Source organism: Phocoena sinus, chromosome 6 (genome assembly GCF_008692025.1).
Source record: "Phocoena sinus isolate mPhoSin1 chromosome 6, mPhoSin1.pri, whole genome shotgun sequence".
Lineage (NCBI taxonomy): Eukaryota > Metazoa > Chordata > Mammalia > Artiodactyla > Phocoenidae > Phocoena > Phocoena sinus.
This window is the reverse complement of record NC_045768.1, coordinates 10,495,749-10,520,789: the sequence shown is the minus strand read 5'-3', so window position 1 is coordinate 10,520,789 and position 25,041 is coordinate 10,495,749. Positions and strand designations below refer to the sequence as shown.

At 48.7% G+C, this 25,041-nt stretch overlaps 1 non-coding gene across 1 annotated transcript; it reads left to right on the top strand.

The window, feature by feature from the left end:
* Positions 1-4,919: 4,919 nt before the first annotated feature.
* On the top strand, positions 4,920-5,023 carry LOC116756240. The gene has a single exon (XR_004350605.1). It is a non-coding gene; the product is annotated as a U6 spliceosomal RNA (small nuclear RNA).
* The last annotated feature ends 20,018 nt before the right edge of the window (positions 5,024-25,041 follow it).

Here is a 25,041-nt window from a genome sequence, read left to right as displayed (position 1 = left end):
GGGGGCTACTCTTGGTTGCTGTGCGTGGGCTTCTCATTGCAGTGGCTTCTCTTGTTGCAGAGCATGGGCTCTAGGCACGCGAGCTTCAGTAGTTGTGGCACATGGGCTTCAGCAGTTGTGGCACACAGGCTTCAGTAGTTGTGGCTCGCGGGCTCTAGAGCGCAGGCTCAGTAGTTGTGGTGCATGGGCTTAGTTGCTCCGCGGCATGTGGGATCTTCCCAGACCAGGGCTCGAACCCGTGTCCCCTGCCTTGGCGGGCGGGTTCTTAACCACAGCACCACCAGGGAAGCCCAGTGCCGAGTCTTTACAGCATCGTCCCATTGAATCCTCCCACTGACCCCACAAAATAGGTACTGTTGCTGTCCACATTTCACAAATGGGGAAACTGGGGCACCAACTGCTATGTCACGTGTTCAAGGTCACACAGCTGCAGCACCACCCTCTCAAAACACCACACTGGTGGTTCTCAAACCCAGATCCCTTCAGAATCACTTCCAATGCCCAGGTACCACCCCAGAACAACAGAACATGGCCTCTGGGGGCGAGGACTGAGATTTGGTCTGTTTTTAAAGCTGCCCAGGAGATCGTGCCATGCCTTCAGGTTTGAGGGCCCCTGCCCTTCACCCTCCCACTGCTCAGAAGGAGCACCCCAGGTGTGATGGGGTAGATCTGTCAGATGCCAGGCTGCACCTAGGGAAGCACTCCCCTCCCGGCTGCCCCAGAAGAAGAAGGAGAGAGAGCAGGCATTAGCCTGGCATGTCAGCCATTTCTCCCCAACAGGGCGATGTGCGGGTGGGGGTGGGATTCCTAGGGCACAGAGCGCAAAGGCTCCCTCTGCCCCCAGGCAGTGCCCAGACGCTACACCACCCACCGGGTCCAGTCTAAGCTCTGCCCACAGCCGGGGCCGGCCCCTCAACCCCCTACATTCCAACAAGGACCCCATGAGGCAGGAACAGACAGGGCTTTCAGGATGCATGCCTGCCAGGGGGGATGAATTATTACCCCCCTGCTATGGCAGAATTATCTGCCATGAGCTCAGGGTGGCATTTCACGTGCCAAAGGTTGGCTGGCCCTGCCCTGGCCCTGGCCGCTTGGCTCCGGGGCCCTCATTCCAACTGTGCAAGGACAGAAACTTTATTCTCTTCCACTGCAAGAGGCCTCCGCCCCTCACCATCTGTGCAGCATCCCCCTCAGGGATCCCCCTGCCCCCAACCAGGGGCCAGGGCCTCCCTTCTCCATGGCTCAACACAGAGCGGATTAGATAGGGTGATTCCAAAGTCAAGTTTCCCAGGTCCTTTTAAGCCGGGGATTTTATTGACAGGGAAAGCCATTGTTCCCAAGATGTCCCACCCCAACCTGTCCTGCTTTCTGCATGAAGCCCTGACAGATTTGAACAGCTGCTGCAGCTGGAACAAGCTTCTTGTGGAAGGAGCCAGGGCTTTGGGAGCCAGACAGCCCTTGGTTTGAATCCCAGTTCTGCCACCTACCACCTGTGGAACTTGGGCACTCTACCTGAAGTCTCTGGTCTCAGTTTCCTCCTCTGTAAAATGGGGATGACAACCTTGATCTTCCAGGAATGTTGTGAGGTTGAAATGAGCTAATGGATGTGCGAAAGCACTGAGTGGGAGCACAGAGGGCGTACAGCAGGGCAAGGCACAATGCACCATGAGGGACCTCAAAGACTGACTTGGGGTATCACCCTCGGTCTGACCCCCAGGGCCTAAGGTCGGGCCAGACCCAAAGTGAGTTGTCGGCAAACGCGAGCATATCCTCAAACTGATGCTCTTCCTTGCCTTCTCTAACAGAGAGTGGAGAGGGCAAATGTCTTTCATTCAGTGAGCCTACTTGGATTGATTGGTAGTGGTCGTCTACGGGAGCTGCCCACGCAGGCCCAGGACAAGGGAGGACAGTGAGGGATCAGCAATGTTTGCCATGAGAACAAGAAGTTTGGGTGGTGAGATATATGCTACGTTTGCCGTTTCTGTTATAGAACAAGGTCTAAATAATACTTCTCATTCCAGCTTTTGCCTGGATTTGTGTAACAGCCTCTACGTTGATCTTTCTGCTTGCTGTCCCTTCCTACCCTCTGATCTTCAGCTTTAGCTTCTAGAGTGAATTTTCTAAAATGAAAATCTGGCCATTTCGCTCCATTACCTGTCACTGTCCCATGGCTCCTCCCATTGCTCTGAGGATCCCAGGGGTGGCTTTTAAGGCCTCCATTCACCTTCTCAGACTCATCCATGGCCCCTCACTTCCAAATATCTCAACCTCAAGCCCCATCGATCTGAGGGCCTTCAAGAACCAAGATGTGAGGATCCGAGGCAGCTTGGAAAGTCAAACCCAAAGCCCTGTGCCCAGACTCACAAGATCAGAGGGGTAGCCAGAGAGTTCACTTCATTTACCACCAGTGAGTTTAACAAACCAGAGGGAGCTGGTAAACTTCCAATGGACCCTGAAGTGCAGTTTAGCAAAGCTGTCACCTGCTCACCCTTAACCACACTGATGGGATTAGTCCGGAGTCGCCCCTGCAGAGGGGAATTTACACTGCTCTGTCTCCTGATTGCCCATTCCAAGACAAATCTCCTTGGCAGCCAGACACAGGGTAGAGGCTTCCAGGCACCGCTGCGTCCAAAGCTTTCTAGTCCAGGGTCCAGGCATGTATGAGGGCCCTTGCTCCACAGAAGGCCAGTGGGGTTCCTCCTCATTCCCTCTCAGTTCCAACTCTTGCTATTCCCCTGAAGACAATCAGATATTTCCGTCTTTCAGTTTCACAAACTCCTACCCTATGCTACCGCTCTGGCCAGGTACAGAGATGAGCCTTGGGGATTCAGAGATGGCGCAATGCAAAAGTGTTCAGTGGACACCGTCAATGAGCCAGACAGGAAGGGCTGATGATCAGGGAGCATAACCAGTGCCACATGGCTGAGGAATGAGGAACTCATAAACAAATCTCCATTTGTTTCTAAAAGTTTGGGATGTCGACTAAAATGCTAAGGAAGAGTCTAGACTTGCTGAAGAGGCAAGCATATGAATGAGTTCCTTGAGGGAAAATAGCTTCTTTAAAGAAAAGAATCCAAACAGGTTTTTTTTCTTTCTTTCTTTTTTTCTGTTTAACTTTTTACTTTGAAATAATGACAAAGTTATAGAAAAATTAGAAGAGTAGCACAAATACCTCCTAAATACTCTTCCCCTTGATTCACCAATTATTCACATCTTGTGACATTAGCTTTATCATTCTATGTACAGCTTTTTTCTGAACACTTGAGGGTAAGTTGCAAATATGATGCCCCTTTTCCCCTAAATACCTCAGTGTACATTGCCTAAGAACATGAACGTTCAGATAACCACAGTACAATTAGCAAAATCAGGAAATTTAGAGATGACATAAAATGATATCTCATCTACAGGTCTTATACAAATTTGGTGAAGCTTAGAGCATTTTTCTTCCAGTTCAGGTTCTAATCCAGAATAACACATCACATTTAAGTCTCCCTTAACTCTAGAACGGTTCCCTAGCCTTCCCTTGTCTGCCATGACATTGCCATTTTTGAAGAGTACAGGTCATTTATTTTGTAAAATATTCCTCGATTTTCATTTTTCAGAGACTTCCTCATGATTAGATTCAGGCTATGCATTTGGGGCAGAGATACCACAGAAATGATACTATGTCTTTCTCCATACATCATATTAAGAAGCACTTGATGTCAATTTGCCTTATTACTGGTGACGGTTACTTTGATCACTTGGTTAAGGTGGTGTCCACCAGTTTTATCTACTGTACGATCCCTATTTTCTCTTTATAAATAATAAGTAATTTGCATGGGAGTACTTTGATGCTATATAAATATTTTATTTCTCATCAAGTTTTCACCCTCTAATTTTAGCATCTTGATCTTTATCTACATTAATTATTTCTCTGATGATTGCAAAATTGTGACTTAAAATTTTCTATTATTATGAGTCAGCGTTCTACTGAAAGAAGAGCTTACAGTATACATACATACAGTGGTTGATGGGCACATGAATTCTTATCTTATTCAATGGGTTATAATTCATTACTATTATTGGGACTTCCCTGGGAGCCCAGTGGTTAAGAAACCGCCTGTTAATGCCGAGGACATGGGTTCGCTCCCTGGTCCGGGAAGATCCCACATGCCGTGGAGCAACTAAGCCCGTGTGCCACAACTACTGAAGCCCGCACGCCTAGAGCCTGTGCTCCACAAAAGAAAGCCCACGTGCAGCAAGAAAGACCCAACGCAGCCAAAAATAAATAAATTTTAAAATTCATTACTATTATTATTTACTTGATAACCAAATTGTTCCAGATTTGGCCAGTGAGAGCTCATTCAAGGTGGCTGCTATGTCCTTTTGATGTGTCTCTCTTATTCGTTGAGCACTTCCTTATTTTCTGACACAAAAGGATGCTCTAGGCTCATCCTATATTTTCTCTGGCCTTGCCCAGGAACCAGCCATTTCTTCTAGCAGCTCTGGTTTCCCCAGGGGAGGATGGTATTGTGGTAGTTAGAAGCAAGGAGCTGGGCACAGTTGGGCTCACTGTTCGCAGGGTATCATTGCTTCTAGGTCCTCTCAGTGGATAGAACTAGGAAACACATACACGTATAAATATGAATCCAAGAGTTCATACTGATGCCTCCAGTTCCCATCCGATACCACAGCGTTCTTCCTGGCCTTCCCCATTTCCTATTTGTATGTTCCTTCTACAACAGTGAGAAACCTGCCTCTCAACATCCTCAATACATTTCACCTTTTACTCAGTCCGCCAATGCACAGAGACTAGTTTCATAATTAGTTACTATGAAAAACAAGCCCATTAGGTAGAGTTCAGCATTTGTTTGCAATTCTTTTTATCTTTAGATTGAGCGTATATATCAAAGTTCTGTGTTCAAAAGCTACTTGGGGTGCTTGCAGTACAGATACTAAAACTGGAGTGATACAGAGAAGATTAGCATGGCTCCTGCACAAGGATGACCAAAAAATAGTTACTTAAATTAGCCCTTTTTTTCACTTCAGTGTGGTTTGTTATTCATTTGAAACATAATTCAATAATTTATAAATACAGAGCTACTTCATTAGAGATTTTTACTTCTTTCCATAGCTTGTTTTAGTTCTCTTATAAATAACATGTAACTAAATTTTCTTTTCCGCACTTTTTTCAGCTTGTCTTCTTGTTTTTGGTTTAATAAAGGAAATTAACCCAGTTACATGTATAGTGAAAGCTAATATGTCTGGTCTTTTCCCTGACATCTTGTTTGTGTTATTTCTTTAATATGGATGGGAGAGAATCAGGAGAACCTTGTATCTGCCAGAGCCCAGCACCTGGTCTGGAGCGTATCAATGCTCAGCAGATATTTGTGGAATGTTGGCTGGAAGCTTAACAAGTGACTTCCCCTTGTACCTGGATAGATAGACACAGGGTCTTGACCTTACTGTGATTATAACGATGACTATGGCAGTAGTTACCATTAAGTTGAATAATTATGAAAAGTCTTAGCAAAGGGCCTGGATGGGGTGATCACTGAATAAACTGCACCTGCTATTGATTGAGCACTGACTAAGAACGAGGCATGGTGTTCCATTATCTTATTTAATTCTCCCAATAATCCCATTTTACAGATGGGGAAACCTGGGGTTTAGGGAGTCATTTGTTCTTATACCTAGGAAGCAGTCAAGTTGGGATCTGAATCCAGACCTGACTTCAAAATCCACACTTTATCCACCATATGTCCCAGCCTCTACAAATGCAAAGACAAACACATAGAGTCAGCTAATTCCAGGAACTCTGAAGCTCTTGCTCACAAGGTCAAACATTCCTTAGCTGGACCCAACTGCCAGCCAGTCCCCTGGAAACCCACAGCCAGATTAGAGGCCAATCCCAGGAAGTCAGGCCCATAAGGGTATAAGGAAATGCTCCTTTGTTGGACTTAAAACAGTTGGCCAGAGTATGGGAAACGAACATTCTCATGCTCTGCTAGTGGAAGCATAACGACAGCCAACATCAATGAGAACTTATTCTGGACCAGGCCCTTTACACTGGGATTTTTCAACCTCAGCACTGTTGACATTTGGGACTGGATCATTCTTCGTTGGGGTGGGGAGCACTGCCCTGTGCATGTAGGATGTTCAGCAGCATCCCTGACCTCTACCCACCAGATGTTAGTAGCACCCCACCCCAGTCGTGACAACCAAAAATCTCTCCAGACATTGCCAAACATCCCCTTGGGGGGCGGGCAAAGTCACCCCAGTTGAGAACCACTGCTTTATATGTATTACACTAATTTAATTGTCACAACAAACTGATGAGATTGGTACTTTCATTATACAGATAAGGAAACTGAGGCACAGATAAGTTAAAGTCCTACCAATAATGAGCACAGAGTAGGGATTAAAATCCAAGTAGCTGGAGTCCAGAGGCCACAGTGCTTCACTGCAGTGGCCAGCCTATCTGATCTGACCTTTCCAGAGAACAGTTTGGCAGAATATTAAAAAAAAGTAAACATGCATACCCTTTAGCCCACAGTCCCATGTCTAGGACGTTAAAGAAATGTACACACAAAGCTGTCATCTCATTGTTTACACTCAGCGGAAAGCTGGACGTGTGGTAAAGACCCATCTGGAGGGGACTAGCCTTCCTCCTGGGCCTGAGCACTGAGCTTGAGCCAGACATAATTTTTTAACCATGTAATTTATTCTGCAGACAATAAAAAGGGTTATGCAGATTTGTACTGACAAAGAAAGATGTCCTTGACACTGGATTGAAATAAAAAAATTAAAAACCCACATGTATAGTATGGTTTTACTTCTGTAAAGTTTTATGTACATATAGCAAGGGGGGAAAGTGCCGTTTGTAACAAGAGGTGATTACAGTAGCTCTTGCACTTGTTTAGAATATTATCTGATGGGATGCTTGGCGTGAGAGGAAGGCCAGTCACAAAAGGCCACATGTTGTATGATTCCATTTATATGAAATGTCAGAATAGGCAAATCCATAGAGACAGAAAGATCAGTGTTTGCCAGGGCCTAAAGAGAGGGGGACAGGGGAGTGACAGCTAATGGGTATGGGATTTCTTTATAGGGTGACCAAAAATATTCTAGAATAAGATAGTGATGACGGTCCCACAACCTTGTGAATATACTAAAAGCCAGCGAATTGTATGCTTTAAAAGGATGAATGTTACAGTATGTGAATAATGCTTCAGTAAAACAGATTTTGACAGGGAGAAATTGACAAATCCAAAGCAGTGATTAGGAAGCCAGTGACACAGTAGAGAATCTATTCCCCCAGGGATCCAGAGGACTATTGGAGGGGGCATTTCCCTCAGTGCATGGAAAGAGGAGCTGCAATTAGTTGAATGTTGAAGAGTGCCTGGACAACTTGGGGACGGCTGGGGCTGACACGTGGCTTCCGAATACATAGATGTGTACCTGCTTCTCCTGCTTCTCTTTACATTACTCTGAGTTCAAGTTCCAGTAGCCTCTTGAGTTAGAGGCTACTCCCTTTAACAGGCTTTAGTGGCACCAAAGGATAAAGCTCTAGCCGCCCCCCCACCATCAACTCCACCAGCCCCCACTCCCACCCTAGGAAGCCCACAGTCCAGGTAAAAACAATGTGCTCATCTCGTTACATAATCACTGTGGGATAAACCCTTCCTGCTTCACTTCCAACCAGATCGACACCCCTGAAAACCCAACTCAAAATCACTTCAACAACATGGGGACTTGTTTTCCTTGTATAACGAGAAGTCCTGGGCATGGCAGTCCAGGACTGTTTATTCAAAGGCTCAGTGACATCAGTAAGGACTCAGATTCTTGCCTTTTTTGCTTGGCTGCCCTCTCATCTTGTCTCATCCTCAAGGGTGCAAGATGGCTGCTGCAGTTCTGGATCACACCTTCACCATCAACGTCCAGAGGCAGAAAAGGGATTGACTTGGTCCTTCTCAGAAGTTCTTCTGAAGTTCCTTCCCTCCTCATCATCAGAGCTGGAGCACACGGCCTGGCCGTACCCAACTACTGGCAAGGGGCTGAGGACCACCGTGATCAGTTTAGACTCATCAGGATTTACCTGAGTAAAATAGTAACTTAGTGACCGGAGGGGTAGATGCCAGAACAAAACCCAGTCTCTGCAGCGATGGAGGAAGGGGAACAGGCAGCCAGCCACGGTGGCCACATCGGGATTCCTTCCCCACAGGCCTTGCCCTCTGCCTGGCACGCCTTTCTCAATCTCTCCAGGTTTACGCCTCCTCTTCCTTCACATCAGCTGGGCACCTCCTCCAGAAAGCACCCCCGTCCTCACTGGCTAGGTCAAAGAACCAGCACCCTCTTTGTAGCTCTGGCCGTAGTTGCAATTAATTAATTACGTGTGTCATTATATTTGATTAAAATCTGTCCCGCGGAGGCAGCTCCACCCTTTATCCCCAGAACCCAGTCAGAGTCTGGCACAGAGTAGGTACCCGGTAAACAGTTACTGGCTAGACAGATATGTCAGTATGTTACAAGAAGCAGATGTGAGGTCTGGAAGATGATATCAAGAGTCTTCTCTGAGCGGTGAGATATTTTGTTAAAACATAACCCACACAGCAGAGTGCCGACATCTTAGGCGTAGCTTGATGACTATACAAATGAACACACTGGTGTAAGTAGCTGGAAGGTGTGATAATGGAGTAATTTTATTTTCCCCTCTGTCCTTTTCTGGGTCGTTTAAATCTTTTTCAATCTTACAAGGGGCTGGGTCATTTTTACAAAAACAAAACTTTTATTTATTTATTTTTTTAACAAAGAAAACGTCATTTTCAACTATTTGGATGTGGAAGGAACCCATGGAGTGCTAAGAATTTCTTCTTCTCTTGTTTTATTTTCCCTCCCTCCTTCCCCTGACCCCGAAGCAGGGGCATCCTCTTTGATAACCTCTTCCTATCCTCCAGGGGATAGGTATGAATTTGTTACAAAGGCCCAAAGGCTGTGCTGGGCTCAGGAATAAAAGTGAGGCAAAAAGGTAAATTTCCATGAGAAAATTATACAGGTGTTTGTGTTTTACTTTTCTTTTTCTCCAAATGCGGGAATTTGGGAGATTCGAAACATCTGGCTCTTATAATAAAGAATTGGAACCTATTCTCAAAGAAATGCCCAGATTAATAACTTGTATGTGATGAAGCGTTCATTCACTCATTTGTTCATTCACTCATCTGTTCACTGGTGTCTGCTTCTGTGCCTGGTCCATCCCGAGTGTGGGGAGTATAGAGATGGATCAGATCTGGTGCCTGTCCCCAGGGAGATTCCCTAGGCAGGGTAGCCTTTGTAAATTGCTAGCTGCTGGTTTTGGTGCGATGGGTATTGGGCATGGGGGCGGTAAGACTGAACTGAGACTGGGGAAGCTGGTGGAGGCCAGGGCAAGTTTTCAACAGGAGAATGACATGATCAGATCAGGGTGCCTGCAGCGGGAAGGTGGGCTGGAGGGTGAGTAGAGAGAGTCAACACAGTAGTCAGAGCACAGTGGTGTGGCTGGGCCTCGCAGGGGCTGTGAGCACAGGGAAGGTGGAGGATTCAAGACAGTCTGTTGGGGCTGAATTGTGTCCCCTCAAAATTCAGATGCTGAAGTTTTAATTCCCAGTGCCTCAGAAGGTGACTGTATTTGGGGATAGGGCCTTTAAAGGTCATTAGGTAAGATGAGGTCATTAGAATGGGCCCTAACCCAATATCCACTGGTGTCCCCATAAGAAGAGATTAGGACAAGACAAGAACACGGGGGACCATGTAACAACATAGGGAGAAGGCAGCTACCTACAAGCCAAGGAGAGAAGCCTCAGAAGGAATCAACCCTGCGACACCTTGATCTCAGACTTCCAGCCTCCAGACAGTGAGAAAGTAGATTTCTGTTGTTCACACTCCCCAGCCTGAGCTGTCGAGCTGTCATGGCCACCTGAGAGAACAATTGCAGAGTCCAGCCATAGAGTGGAGAGACTTGGGGGATGCCTAGGTGTGAGAGCCAAGGGACAGAGAGGACAACCCCTGGATTCTGGCTGACACAAGAGATGGAAAGAGTTACCATCACTGAGATGAGGTAGGTGCTGGGGAGAAGGAGATGTGGGCCCCATGCCAGCCTCCACCCCGTCCCATCTCCTGCCTCTTGGGCTCCGAGGACCCTGGCCCCAGGACATGCAATGGCTCCACCAGTGCTTCAGGCTTGCTAGCTCCATGCCATGGTGACAGATGCTGTCATACCCTGCCTCTGTGCAGCCTGGGTGGGGTACTGCCAGCTGGGCATTGCCTCAGTGTGAAGAAGTGGAAGGAAGGGAGGCCCAGCTAAGGCCCAGGCACAGATAGGGCCAAGGGCACCCATCCTTCCAGGAAAACAGTCTGGTCACCAGGATACGGCTCATCACCTTGCAAATGGCCCAGCCCAAGATGCAGTTTACTTGGGCGCACTGGGTTATTGGGCATCTCTTTCACTCCTGGTGATAATAAGAGCACCTGCTACCCAGGTATTGCATGTCTCCCCAGGCTCAGAGAGGTGAAGTGACTTGTCTAGGGACACACAGCTGGTGGGATACGTCTGTCTCACGCTGGAGCCCATGCTCTTAACTGTTCTGATGGCACATTTCATTAAGTTTTCTCTCAAAGGGGGCTTGGGCGATCAACATTGGACTTTGTTAGTAACTTCTAGAGAGCATGGAGATTACATAAAGAGAAGTCATCTCTGAATATATGTTTCTGAATTTTATGTTTAAGAATATTTTTTAAGAAGGTTGCACGGCTCATCTGCTAAAAATATTTAAGTGTAAGAACTTGGAAGCCCTTGGAGGCAGGAAATAGTAATTACTGCAAAGCTCTCAGTTGGCATGAATGCCTGCCAATTCCCAGGTCATCTGGGGAGTCCAGGCCCTGCCCCAGACCGGCCCTTGGGGAGTCCCCCACCACATTAGAGGCCCCGGCCAAAGCCACTTCCTTGGACTCGGCTGAGCTCTGAGCCTGCCTGGGAGTTAGCCTGCTTCCGAGCTGCGGTTTTTGCCCTGATGTGCTAGGAGCCGTCCCATGGTCTGACGCCTGGCTTTGGATGATTCCTTGCCTCCCAGGGGAGGCTAAGGAAGAACTGGGGCCTGCATGTAGTAGGTCCTGCGTTCAAATCCCACCTCTACCTCCTAAAAGTCCACAAGACTTGAGTGTGGGCTGTGGAGCCAGACCCTGGATTAGAACCCAGTCTCGACCACTTCTCAGCCATGTGGCCATGGGCAACTCATTGCCCTGTGCACTTTAATTTCCTTACCTCTCACATGAGGATTAGAATGGTTCTGACCTCACAGGCTGTGGAGAGCATTAAATGACACAGTATGTATAAAGCCCTTGGAACAGTGTCTGACACAGACTAAGTGCCCAGTAAATATGGGATATTACTGTTACTGTGTCTTTGGGCAGTGCCCTTTCACCTCCCTGAGCCTCAGTTTCCCCACCTGTAAAATGGGAATAATACTAGACCCTACCTCAGAGCACTGATGAGCAGATTAGATGAGACGATGCAAGGAAAACAGTTAGCACAGTACCTGGCAATTAGTGAATGTTCAACGAATTGTTAGCAATTATATTTATTATCCCAAAGCCCTTCTGGGAGGCTCACACTCTGGAAAAGTTGCCTGAGAAGGTTTAAGGATTAAATTAGTGAGAAAAGAGGCAAAGCCATACCATTTAACAGTTTCTAGAGCAAGGGTGGCCAGCAGCCCCGGGGCACTGTAAATGCCTTGGTGAGTGGCACGGGATGGGCACAGGACACGGAACCACGGAGGGGCTGGAAGGCATCTTGTTTGGATGCTGAGGCTGGAAGCTGGCAGCAGGGAATTCTAGGAGTGGAATGGGCTGGGAGGATGTCAGTTGTAAGCTTGAGGGACTGGACTAGGGGGGCAGACTGCCAAGGCCAAGGGTGGGGTGGGGTGTGGCAGCCTGGAATCTGAGCCTGTGGGTGGGAGGGGGGCATGGTTCCAATCTGGCCACAAGCTCAGGCAGGTCCCTGCCTGTCTGAGCTGCACTTCCTCATCTGTTAAGTGGAGCCAATGATGTACTGAATGACTCAAGGCACACTTGTGTGCTCCACTGCACGCGCATGGTAGGGACTCAATTACAGGGTTGTTAATACAACCTGGAAGCCTGGTCAGGTGTGGGGAGAAGCTAGTGACTGATCCACCTGACTGCATCTGAGACAGCCCACAGGCAGGTGGCAGAGGGTGCAGGACCCTCAAGCCTGGCGTTACAGTATCTTGGGCTTCCCTCCGCTGCTCCCTCCGCAGGCTGAGACCTGGATGGTTTCCCTCGGGTCCTAAATGGGGAAGAAGATTTCCCAGCCTAGTTGTGGGATTGGTCCTGATGCCAGTGGGCACTGGAGAGGGGCCCTGTGGGTGAGGCTGTCCTCCAAGTGCCTTCTGTACACTCCCCACGCCCTGCAAACTACTTCCTGAGACTCGCCCAGGGCCCTTTCTCCCCCCAGCTGGTCAGGATCATCACACCTTCCTCCCTAGGGCCTAAGCTGTGGGTCTCTCTGTGCTGGGAGTTCTGCCTGTAGCCTCACTGCCCTCCCAGCTCTGAGACCATGACCTCCAGTCACAGGAGCCCTGTAGGGGCTTGGCACACAGTCAGGCTCTGTCCTCTGGGGGGATGCATTCTGTAGACTTTTATTAATAACAACAATAGTTTTGCACTTTCTGTGTGTCACGCACTGAACTAAGCTCTCGCTTGCATTGAGAACGAACAATGGGGGCTTCTCTGGTGGCGCAGTGGTTAAGAATCCGCCTGCCAGTGCAGGAGACACAGTTTCAAGCCCTGGTCTGGGAAAATCCCACATGCTGTGGAGCAACTAAACCCGGTGCGCCCTAACTACTGAGCCTGCGCTCTAGAGCCCGCATGCCACAACTGCTGAAGCCTGCGCACCTAGAGCCTGTGCTCCGCAACAAGAGAAGCCACCGCAGTGAGAAGCCCGCACACCGCAACGAAGAGTAGCCCCCGCTCGCCGCAACTAGAGAAAGCCCACATGCAGCAACAACGACCCAACGCAGCCAAAAATTAATTAATTATTTTAAAAAGAAAATGAACAATGACCCTGTGAGGTGGGCTCCATGATCCCATTCCTAGGCTCAGGGACATCCCATATCTCACCCAGCATCACGCAGTGGAGGGTCCAACCAGGGCAGACTGATACTAGCTGTTCCTTATGCAGGAACCACACTGTCTTTGTGGAAAGAGCACTGCTTTAGGTGTTTATAGGCCTGAGCTCTGCCTCTCTCAGGTGACCTTGGACAGCTTTCCAACAGCTGAGATGAGCCCTGCCCTGCCTCCCCTAGATGGGATCATGGATAACAAATATTACCCCATTACCCCCATATCAGTCGTGGTTCTTCAGAGAAACAGAACCAATAGGATAATCTACATCTATGTCTATGCCTATGCCTATGCCTATGTCTATATCTATATCTGTATCTTTTTAAAATATATATTTATTTAATTATTTAATTATTCATTTTTGGCTGTGTTGGGTCTTTGTTGCTGTGCACAAGCTTTCTTTAGTTGTGGTGAGCGGGGGCTACTCTTCATTGTGGTGCATGGGCTTCTCATTGTCGTGGCTTCTCGTTGTGGAGCACGGGCTCTAGGCACGCAGGCTTCAGTAGTTGTGGCACGTGGGCTCAGTAGTTGTGGCTTGTGGGCTCTAGAGCTCAGGCTCAGTAGTTGTAGCGCACGGGCTTAGTTGCTCCGCGGCATGTGGGATCTTCCCAGGCCAAGGCTCGAACCCATGTCCCTTGCATTGGCAGGCAGATTCTTAACCACTGCGCCACCAGGGAAGCCCTATATCTGTATCTTTTTAAGGAATTTGTTCATGCAATTGAAATTCGTAGGGCAGGCTGGTAGGCTGGCAGGCTGGTAACTCAGGTAGAATTTGATGTTGCAGTTTTGAGGCAGAATTTCTTCTCTGGAAATGTATTTTGCTCTTAAGACCTTCAACTGATTGAAGGAGGAACACCCATGTCATTGAAGGTAATCTTCAGCGACTTAAAGTCAACTAATTGTAGAAGTCAGTGTTAACCACATCTACAACACACCTTCAAAGCCATAACTAGATTAGAGTTTGGTGTTACAGCCTAGCCAAGTTGACACATAAGACAGACCATCACATCCCCAATTCATATCCAGGGAAACTGAGGTCCAGAGAGGTGAACAAGCAGCCCAGATCCCATAGATACAACTTGGAAATTGGGAAACAGGATCCTTGTCCACATATATGTCTATGCTAACATCTTTAGGGAGTAGGATTTCAGGTGATTTTTACTTTTTTCTTTATATCTTTCTTACTGTCTAGTATTTTTTTAATTGTACATGGATAACTTTTATAATCACAAAAAAGTAAATAATTTTCACTTTGAAAAAAATGAGATTTTCTGAGACTATATCATCCTAGGTAGATAAAGCATTAAAAAAAAAAGTTATTAAAAACAGTGACAAGTCTACAACTGATTATCCAAAGACTCAGAAAAACAGCATAGATAGATGAAAGAAATGTAACCAGAGCTTAGCTAATGGTGATTCTAGGTGGAAGATAAATTGATACTCATTGAATACACTTGGACATTTTCTGTGAGCCTTATTGTTCAAAATAAATACTTGGTTGAGAGGGGGATTTCAAAATAACTGGAAAGCGGGAGTAAGTGTCGACATAAGTGGGACATACAGTCCTTACCTACTTAGGTGATGGATATGTGGGGAAAGACTTCAGATTTCAAAAAGTTAAGAGCACGGGCTGTAATTTTTAGGGCAACCACTAAAAGTGCAAACTTTCCAAATGATTAGAAGGAAAAATAGATAATCGGAGTAAGATAAGAAAGGAGAGAAAAAGGAAATGTATAACAAAACAAGAAAAATAGAAGGCACAAAAGAAGAAGGTGGATTTAAATACCCAAGTAACTCGGGAATTACATTAAGTGTGAATGGACTAGATGATCCAACTAAGAGTCACCTCTAAGAACAAAGGATATAGCAAGGTCAAAAATAAAGATACACCATGAAAATAACAACCAAAAGAAAACCGGCATAGCTATATCAACAGCAGACAAAACACACTTGAAGGCCAAAATCACTACTAGAAATAATGACATTTTATAATGACAAGAGGTTTGATTTGTCCATAAAATTAGCAATTTAAAAACGATATGCACCTAATAAAGTAACTTCAAAATATATAACACAAGTAGTAGACGAAATACAAGGAGAGACAAGACAAACTTCACAGTCATAACGGGAGACTGTAACATATTTTCCTCAGTAATTTATAGAAAAGGCAGGGAAAAAAAAATCAGTGAGAATCTAGAAGATTAAACAAGATTAAGAAAGCTGATCTAATGGAACCATCTGGAACGCAGCAGCCACACTTCCAGAAGGCACTGCCTTTGCAAGGACAATGCAACATCTGCAAAAAAATGACCACATACTGGGCCACAAAGTGAGGGACTGAGATCATTCTGAGCATGCACTCAATCTAGAAATCAATTACATAAAGGATAACTAGAAAATCCCCACACATCTGGAAATTACGAAACACACTTCAAACATAAAATCATTAAGAAAACCTTAAAAATGGGCAAAGGTGGAGAGACCCACTTGGGGCCTGGGGGAGGGGAACCTGCCTAGGAACCTCATCAGTTTTGTTTGTGGGGACAATGGGATGTGTGGCCATCTGACCCCATTATTCCTGAGTGGTTTTGCAAAGCCAGCACTTATTGAGCACCTAGTGTGTGCCAGGTCTGTGTGCTCTCTCCTGATTTCTCACCAGGAACTTCTGTGGCAGGTCCCCATTCCATAGAGGACCAAACTGAAGCTTGAAGAGGTCAAGTGACTCACCCAAAGTCACTCAGCTATAAAGCAGCCCAGGGCTGTCAGATCCCATGATTGTAATTACCTATGAGGCTGGTAGGATATACTCCTGTTTTTCAGATGAGGAAACTGAGGCTTATGGCATAAAGCCAGTAAGTGATAGGATTTGAACTGGGGATTTGAGCCCCGGTCTAACTGGGTGTTAAGCCTTTACAGAGTGGGAAACTGAGGGAGGGCCGCTGGGACTTGCATGGGAATGCACGGCTGGGGGTGACTGGAGGCTGGGATTCAGGCCTGAGCTTCTGGAAAGGCTGGAAAGGGAAACAAGTCTGAGAGGAAATGACTGCAAATGCCTCCCACCCGGACCCAGGCAGGAAGGGAAGGACAATGCCCCAGACAGACTGAAGGAGAGGGCTTCTCACCCCCTAGCCCCGGGGCTGACAGGATTCCATTATCGTGAGGTCTCAGGGGCAGGGGCAGCTGAGCAAACAGCAGTCCTCTGGCAAGACACAAAATGGCCATTGAGGAGGGTTGGGGCCTTGGGGGAGCAGGCTGGGGGGGCGGGGTGCACGGCTGCTGTGACCAGCCCCTAGGTGGAGGAGGGAAGTGCTGCCTGCAGGGCATGCCAGCCACCAACCCTCTCAACGTATTGATGAGGAAGCCAAGACACTGACCTGGGATCATACTGAAGGTCAGCCCCCAGCACTCTGGCCGTGCGGTGAAGGACTCAGTGGCCCCCTGTGGGCGCCAGTGTGCTGTTCCTGGCATGAGCAGGTGAGCCCAGGAAGCCACAAGTTGCATATAGTTAATCCTGGAGCTCCAGGTTCCAGTGGCCAAGAGCAGACCTAGCCCAGAGAGGCCCGGCAAGGAGCCCAAGGTCACACAGCAAATGGAGGCTGCTAGTCTCTCCCTGCCCTGCCAGAGCTGCTCCTGCTTTCTGGCCAGAGCTCCATTTCCCACTCCACACCTGTCTCCCAACCCCCATGTACCAGCTGTCTTCTCGGAGGGCAGCACAAGGCTGGTCAGATTTCCACAGGGCATGTCGTTGCCAGGTGTGGCTGAGACAGTTGGCAGGGCAGGTGGGTAGAAGGGGCTGTAGCTGCAGGAGGCTCCAGCTGGGATCAGCTGCTCCACACCTGCTCTGGGCTGCCTAGGGGGCAGGCACTCCGGGGTATGCCAGACCCTGGGTCTGCATCCTGACTCTGCCCCTGAAGCTGGCTGGTAATCCTGGCTTTGAGGCTCTTCCTCTCCCAGGCCCTCGAGTTCCCCATGTGCACACGCACTCACCCTATGTGATGAAGTAACACGGTGTGGGTGTGCGTAGCGTGGTGCCTGCTAGCATTGTGATGATTGGGTTATTATAATTACCTCATGGTGGTCTGAGGAGAAAAGGTCAGGAGGCCTGTGGGCCATGTGACTCCCAGAGTTCAGTTCTTCCTCTCGGGTAGCCAGCACTCACTTCCTAAAGCCCAGTGTGGTCCACCCCCTTGTCCCTGCGGAATGCCTCTCACTGCTCCCCAAGCGCAGTCCACAAATATTGTGAAATTAGAGTCATTCTGGCTGGAGTGGAGCCAGGGGCCCTGGGTCCATCCCTGGGTCTCCTCCTCACGACCTTTCACCCCCTGAAGGAGTTCTGAGGCTCCTTCTTGCACCCTCTGGGTTCCATAACATCTACTTTGAGAACCACTGGCCTGGCAATGTGTTCCAAGCCCCTTAGTCTGGCACTCAAGGTGCATTCCCTGCACCTCTCCTCAGCTTCTCATTCCTGTTTCCTGTGGATGTCCCCCCAGTTGCCCAGTGCCCCCCACACCCCATTCCTGCCTCCCAGATCCTCTCCCTGTTTTGCAGCTGGCAGATACCCCCTTAACTCCAGAGGCCTAGAAGCCTACGGTCTCGGCCCAGAAGATGTCCCTCGATGCCCGAAGGGGGCCAATCCCTCCTCCCTGAGCTTCTTGGGCGTGGCAAAGCTCAGGAGCAGGCTCAGAGGGGTTGAGGGGCAGGGTTCAGCAAGAGCCAGAGGGAGGGATCTAGGTGAGAGGAAGGCAATGGGGGTGGAGGACAGAAACAAAGAAGGAAGGAAAGGGGAGAGGAAGAGGGGGGGAGCATGCCCCATCCCCCTTCCTGCCCTGAGGCAAAGCCCACTGTTCCCAGCTCCAGTGCGGAGGATTCTAAGATCCTCATTTTAGGGCCCTAGGTGGGCCACCAGCCCAGGGGACCAGGGGACAGAGGATAGGAGCCACCACCCATCCTGAGGCTCTTGCCCTTCAGTCCTCTGGGTAAAGCATCAGGCCAGATCTCACTGGGTGGACTCAAAGAGGTAGGACAGGGTTTAGTCTAACTCAGTGAGCAGAACCGTGGCTATGGCTGTCCTGCTGATGCTGTCGGGTCGCCCAGCCTGGGTGCTGTGTGTTCCACCGCTCAGGGCTCCACTCCCAGATGATCTGCCTTCCTGAGCTACTTCCCAGGGTAGGGTCATGTCCCCCCAAAACCCCAGGAGGTGGAAATAGGTCCACTAGATGCTGACCTTGGTCTACTACCTTCACAGATGCCCCAGAGCCTGAGCCAGCCTCACCCTTTTCTCCAACTCTTCTCCCCCAGAGCCAGGATAGACACAGGGAGGCTAAGGAGCTGGGCACCAACTTCATCTGGATCCTATGCAGGGCCCAGGGGAGGCTGAACCCTGCTGGGTTAGGGATGGGCATCCAGGAGGACTTGGGCAAGTGTCTCAAAGCCTCACCATTAAGTTGGTCCTGAGCAAACAAATCCTGCATGCTTTTTCCTGGGCATCCATGCAAGCACCTAGTGCTTCAACATCTACTGAGCCCTTAGTTTAGGCCTGCCCCATGCTAGTCTCAGGAGTCCCCCAGAGCTGGCCCTGGCACCGTGGAGAGGGCAGTGGGGCCAGTGGAAACAGCTCACATGGCCTCTGACTTCAGACAGCTTGGGCTTGAGTTCCAGCTCTGTCTCCTTCTCATGCTAAGGCTAAGGCCTGGGGCAAAAAAAAACACAACCCTATTTCCCCATCTGTGAAATGGAGGTGAGGCTTCCCAGCAGATAGGGTCATTGTAAAAAATCACATGAAATGAGGGCTGTGAAAGGAAAACCAAAGCTGTACTGATGGAGAGTATATATGATATATATAATGTAGCCATTGATTCATTCATTCACCTATTCATTCATTCAAAAAGCATCTCCAAGACCTCCTTTGGGCCCATCCTGAGCACAGCTATGAATCATTGGCTTGCAGTCAGTGTGGCTTGGCAGAAGGGACTTGGGTTCAGGACCCAGGCCTGGCGTCCATTCTGGTTCTACTGTCCATCAATCACGTGGTCTTGGGCAAGTTACTTCCCCACTCCAACCCTCGTCTCCTCATCTGCAAAAAATGGGACTGTACCCCATTCTGAAGATTGATTGAGATCAGTCGTCCCAAGTAGGCCATCAAGTGCTGGGAGTTTCATCCCTTCCTCTACCTCTCCCCTGAATTTTTTTGGGTTGGGACTAATTTCTTCTGGATCCAGTGAGAGGGCAGTAAGTGGGGTTTGACCCCAGGCTGCAATCTGGGGAGACAGAGGGGGTGATTGAGGCTTGAAGGGGCACAATCACACAAGAAGTTATTGGTAACCACTGAAAAATAAGTAGCCATTTCCTGAGCACCTATTACATGCAAGTCCCAGGCCAGGCGCTCTGTTTACTTTGCCTCATTTAACTGGCAACACTTCCCTTCACAGAGCCCCTTGGACCAAGCATCACTGTCTCCACTTTACAGAGGGAAAACAGGGCTCAAAGGAGAAGTCACTAGAAGGACACCCACGCCCAAACTGTTCACAGCCATTCCCTTTAAGGAATGAGGCTGGAGGCAGTAGGTAGTGAGCGGACACTTGTGTTATTTTTTAGCCATATATATATATATATATATATATATATATATATATATGGCAGCCGGCATGTAATTTAAAACATTAAAAAAAAATTAAAAACATTGGTTTGTGTGCTAGGAATAAAGTTGTATAGAAATGTGACGGGGGGACCTTCCTGGTGGTCCAGTGGTAAAGCATCTGCCTTGTGATGCAGGGGATGCGGGTTCGATCCCTGGTCGGGGAACTAAGATCCCACATGCCGCCGGGCAACTAAGCCCGCGAGCCACAACTATTGAGCTCGCTCACCTCAAGGAGAGAGCCCGTGTGCCACAAACTACAGAGCCCATGTGCCCTGGAGCCTGCACACTGCAAGTAGAGAAGAGTAAACCTGCACGTCACAACTAGAGAGAAGCCCACATGCCGCAACGAAGATCTCGCCTGCCGCAATGAAAGATCTCACTAAGACCAGACACAGCCAAAAAAGAAAAAAAGAACAAAAAGAAAATAAATAAATATTTTTTAAAAAAATGTGACAGGGCCCAGAAGAGGCACAGAGGAGTGAGACCCAGGTTCAATGCCCTGTGTCAGCTGCAGGACCTGGGCCTGTCCCTTCCATCTCGGCAACAACCCCGGGATCATGGTGGGGCCATGAGCCACCCCAAATTGGCGTAATTGAAGGCACAGGCCTCACCCGAAGAATAACAGTGGCTGCAACACTGGGGGCTTGGGACAATGAGTGACTCTCCTGTCCTCAGGCTAGTCTTTAACACTGTTGTGTCCAGGATGTTTTAAGAATTAGAAAAAATTAAAGAAATGAAATAGCATAAAAGTCCTCTCTGGCTGGGCTGTGGCCCAGACTCCACAAGCTGCATGGGCCTGTCACAGAGGCCCTGCCCAGCCGTCCACCTGGCCCACCATGTTCCGTCTTCATCTGGGCCTGGCATCAGGAGGGTGGTGTGTCCGAGAACTCCACGGTGCTTGTCCCAGGGCCTCAGAGGTTTCTCCTTCTCTGTTAAGAGTCACTGGAACATGGGAGAGGCCCAGGGTGCCTGTGGGCAAGAGTTGCTGAACACAAGAGCTTGGAGCACAGGCATGGGGCCACAGCCCACGCTGGCGACAGGGGGTGGTGGTCAGACCCCCTGAGCATCTCAGGTTCCTTCTGGCACCTGGGTCACTTTGCTACCCAAACAGGAAAAAAGTCTTAGAAAAAAACACACTAAAAACATAACAAGGTAAATAAGACCAAGTCTCTACATCTAGCAAACTGTACCCCAAGAGAGCCCGAGTGGAAGGTGTGACTGACACTACAGAGGCCAGAAGCCAGGAGAGAAGAAAGCAGCATCATCCCACTTTTTTAGAAAGGGTGAGTCCCCCTGTCATGGACCAGCTAGCCCATTAGTAATTGCCAAGAAATTCTGGACAGATCATTCAGTAATGATTTGAGAGCGCTCAGAAAAGGAAGTGGTGACCAGAAATGCCAACAAGGGTCACTGGGAATTAAATCAAATTGCTCTTGCCTCCCTGCTTTAATAACAGGGCAACTGCACCCAATCCAGATATATTAATACCTGGGTTTCTGTAAGACCTGGCAGTTCGTCTATGTATCTTTGGGGCTACAGTGGGAAAATGTGGACTCACAATGTAATAATGCTTTAGTAACAGCTGACCAACCCAGAGCACTTACTACATGCAGGATACTATTCCAAGCACTTTGCATGTATTAACTCAAACCTCAAAGCAAACCTTACAAGATGAGTATTAATGATCCTCAATGTAAACATGAGGAAAAGGAAGCACCGAACAGTTAGGTAACTTGCCCTAGGTCACTGCTGGTAGGTGATGCAGTCAGATTTGAATACAGGTCTGGTCCCTGAGCCCACAGGTGCACAGCTGATTTTAAACTGACCTAGAGACCCCCACTGATTAACAGGGGAGGGTGGAGGTGGGGGTGGAAGTCCAGATCTCATTGGGACGGGCAATCAGGATGCTCTGCCCTGGCTGAGGAGTGGGCACATGACTCCCGCTGGGCCAATCATATGATCTCCAAAGATCCGGAAGTGCCCAGGCTTCACCCTGGATTCTCTGCTCTGCCTCCTGTCCTTCCCTGGCTGGCAGTGTTACAGTCCTTCCCATCTTTGATTTCTCCCCCTTAACCCAGCCCCTTCCCCTATGGTCCCTTTTGGCCATCGATGGTTTCTGTCATCTACAACCAGAGACCCCTGCTTGAGGCAGGAGCTCATAGCTCTCCTCTCAACTCAAATCTATCTCTAAGGCAAGGGGTCCTCCCCTAGCCTGACCATTAGTGATGGGTGTGGATGGGTGCAAAAAAAGTGAGAATCTCCGGTGACAGACCACAGGGCTCTGCCCTTATCCTCGTCCCGTTGACCATCATGTTCGCAATTTGGATTTAGAATACAGAAGGCCTACTCATAAAATTTGCAGCTGCCACAGCGCCAGAATTAATGCTTTGTGCAATGGCAGCCAGACTTACAATGCTTTCAAGACTAGACTGCTGGATGGGATCCAAAGAGATGACATTTAACCAGCGTAATGTAAGGTCTTTCGTGTTGCCGAAGAATCCATTGTGCAAGTACCAGCTCAGGGAGGGAGAGTTGACTGTACAGTAGTTCATGGGAAAAAGCTCCCACCGCAAATTCAGTGAGTCACCAGAATAATGTAGCTGTTGAAAACACAAATGACTCTGGTAATGCAGGCTGCGTTACTAGAGTTGGAGAAAACTGGAGATGACAGTCCCTTTCAACTTGGCACTTGTCAGTCCCTCCAAAGAGCATGTTTCCCGTTCTGGTCTTCATTCTTTAGGAGGGACAATGACAAATACAGTGCATTCCAATAAGGGTGGCCAAGGTTGTGCGGAAAGGACTGAGACTCAAGGGTGTTGATCACCCTTAGGTGATCCCTGCGTGCAGGGGAGTCCCAGAAAAGATGCCCCTGGCAAAACATTAGGGGACCAGCTGTGGAAATTACAGAGATGTTTTGATCAAAGCCCTTGGGGTGGCAAATAACCTAAACCACTGGAGCTTACTCAGCAAAATAAGGAATTGACTCTAAGAAAACAGGTGTGTTTCAGGATGGCAGCCTCGGGGACTGGAGCTGGGAGCTGGAAAGCTGACAGGAAGCAGGGCATCTGACTCTCCACCTCTCTCTCCTCTCTGCTCTCTTGCGACAAGAGTCTTCTCTGCTTCCTGGGGCACTGTTGGAAACCGCATCCTAGCCCTGGCACCACGTAATCCACCAAACTGCTCAGGCCTGGGGGTGATGGGGACAGAGAATGGGGGAGAAGGTGAGGAAGCCAGAAGAGGGCAGGAGAGGTGGGCAGGGGCCAAACAGGCAGGCCAGTTATTAAAGAATAATCCAACAAACACCTGGGTGCCCACTGCCCAGCTTCAAGCGCAAATATCACCAGGAGCAAGTACTCTTCAAGGCCCCCTGAATCCCCTTCCTTCCTCTCCCCACAGTTAACCCCTCTGGAGGTTTAGGAGTTACTCATTCTTTTCTTTATAGTTTCAGTACATATGGGTGTATACCTGAGAAACGGAAGGTTGCCTTTGGCACGTCTTGATTTTTCTATGAGGGGGATCATACTTATAGTGTCTTCTGCTATGTTGCTTTTTTGCTGAACATTTTTTATTTGGTTGCACTTCATGGCATGTGGGATGTGGGATCTTAGTTCCCCGACCAGGGATGGAGCATGTGCCCCCCACAGTGCAAGCTTGGAGTCTTAACCACTGGACCACCGGGAAGTCCCTTTTGCTGAACATTTTGTCAGATGTTTGCATGTTGATATGCAGAGCTGTAGTTTGTTCATCTCCCTGACTTTTGTAGCTTTCATTGTTTGACTGTACAACCATTTATTTCTACAGTCTTTGACTATTCAGGTTCTTTCCAGCCTTCTGGAACTACAAACAGTGCTGAATGTGTCCTTGGGAGTGGAATTGCAGACGCAGCCTGGGCCCATCTTCTACTGTGTTAGCGTAAGGTAGATTCTGACTCACCCAGGACTTTCCAACAGTCTGATGGGATAGGCTATCCTGCAGGGTAGTGAGATCACATTCACAGGGGTGAGGGCTGTGTGTTGGGGGTGGGGCAGAGGCTCATACCCCAACCTCCCCAAGCTTTACTGAAAGAGTGTCTGGTGCAAGGAATGAGCTGGGGGCCTAGGGGTTATTGGACATGGGTTTAAATCTCAGCTCTACTACTCTCCAACTGTGTGACCTTGAGCAAGTCATTTTCCTTTCTGAATCTCTAGTTTTCTCTTTAAAATGGCTGTGTACCTATAGCAGTTTCAGAGGGAACCAAGGGGCCTGGGAAGGAAGATACTTTGAGGAAATGAAGAGAGGCGAAGCTGGTCCCAGGACCGTGGGTTACCTTCAGGGGATGGAGTGAGTGGGCAAATTCAGCAGAGAGCCCCCTCCCCAGGCAGTCTGGGCTGAGGGAGGAGAGAATATGGCAGGCTCCCTGAGAATGAAGAGATAGTCAAGGGTGGAAAATATCCCCCCAAACCTCTCTTGGAGTGTCTAGAAACTGAGTGACTCCATCCCACGGGCAGAGCCTGAGCCAGTGAAATACTTCTGCTGCCACCGTAACTGTGACCCACCCATCCCCACTCCTTCCCCTTGCTTAATGGTACACATCCTGCAGGTTCAGCCCCTGCCCAAACCCAGGGCTGGCCATACTTTCAGCCCCTGCTGGGCATGAAGCCAGAGAGCTCCTGATTACAAGGTCCTCTCTACATCATGAGGTGTATCTGCGCTGTGGGCCCCTTGGGTGATGGCTTAGGGCATCTGGAGCCTGACAAAGGGCATCCGGAGCTTTAGCTTGAAGTATTTTAACCTAAAGTGACAAAGATGGATGTCACCAACCGCCCCACCCCCCACCATTCTCTGAGCACTTACTGCACACCATTAAGAGGCACCATCTCACCAACTCTTGACAAGGCAACCACTGTCAGCACTCCCATTTTAGAGATTAGGAAACCAAGGCACTGAATGATCAGTTAGCTTGCCCAAGGTTGCAGAGCTAGTAGTTGGCAGAACCTGGGTTTAACCCAGAACTGTGGCTTTAACGCCCTATCTCTGGGGAAGGAGCTCTGACTCAGTCTGGGAGCTGGGCAAGGGAAGGCCAATCCAGGGGAAGTGATACTGGAGCTAGATCTCAAGGTAAGTGTCAGGCCAAGAAGGTGGGAAATACTGTGTGCACAGGCCCAGCGTGGGAGTGAAGATGGACGGATAGAAGAAAGAGCCCATGTGGATAAGTTCAGGGAGTAAGATGGGGCAGGGGACAGGGGCAGAATGAAGCAGGAGAGGTGGAC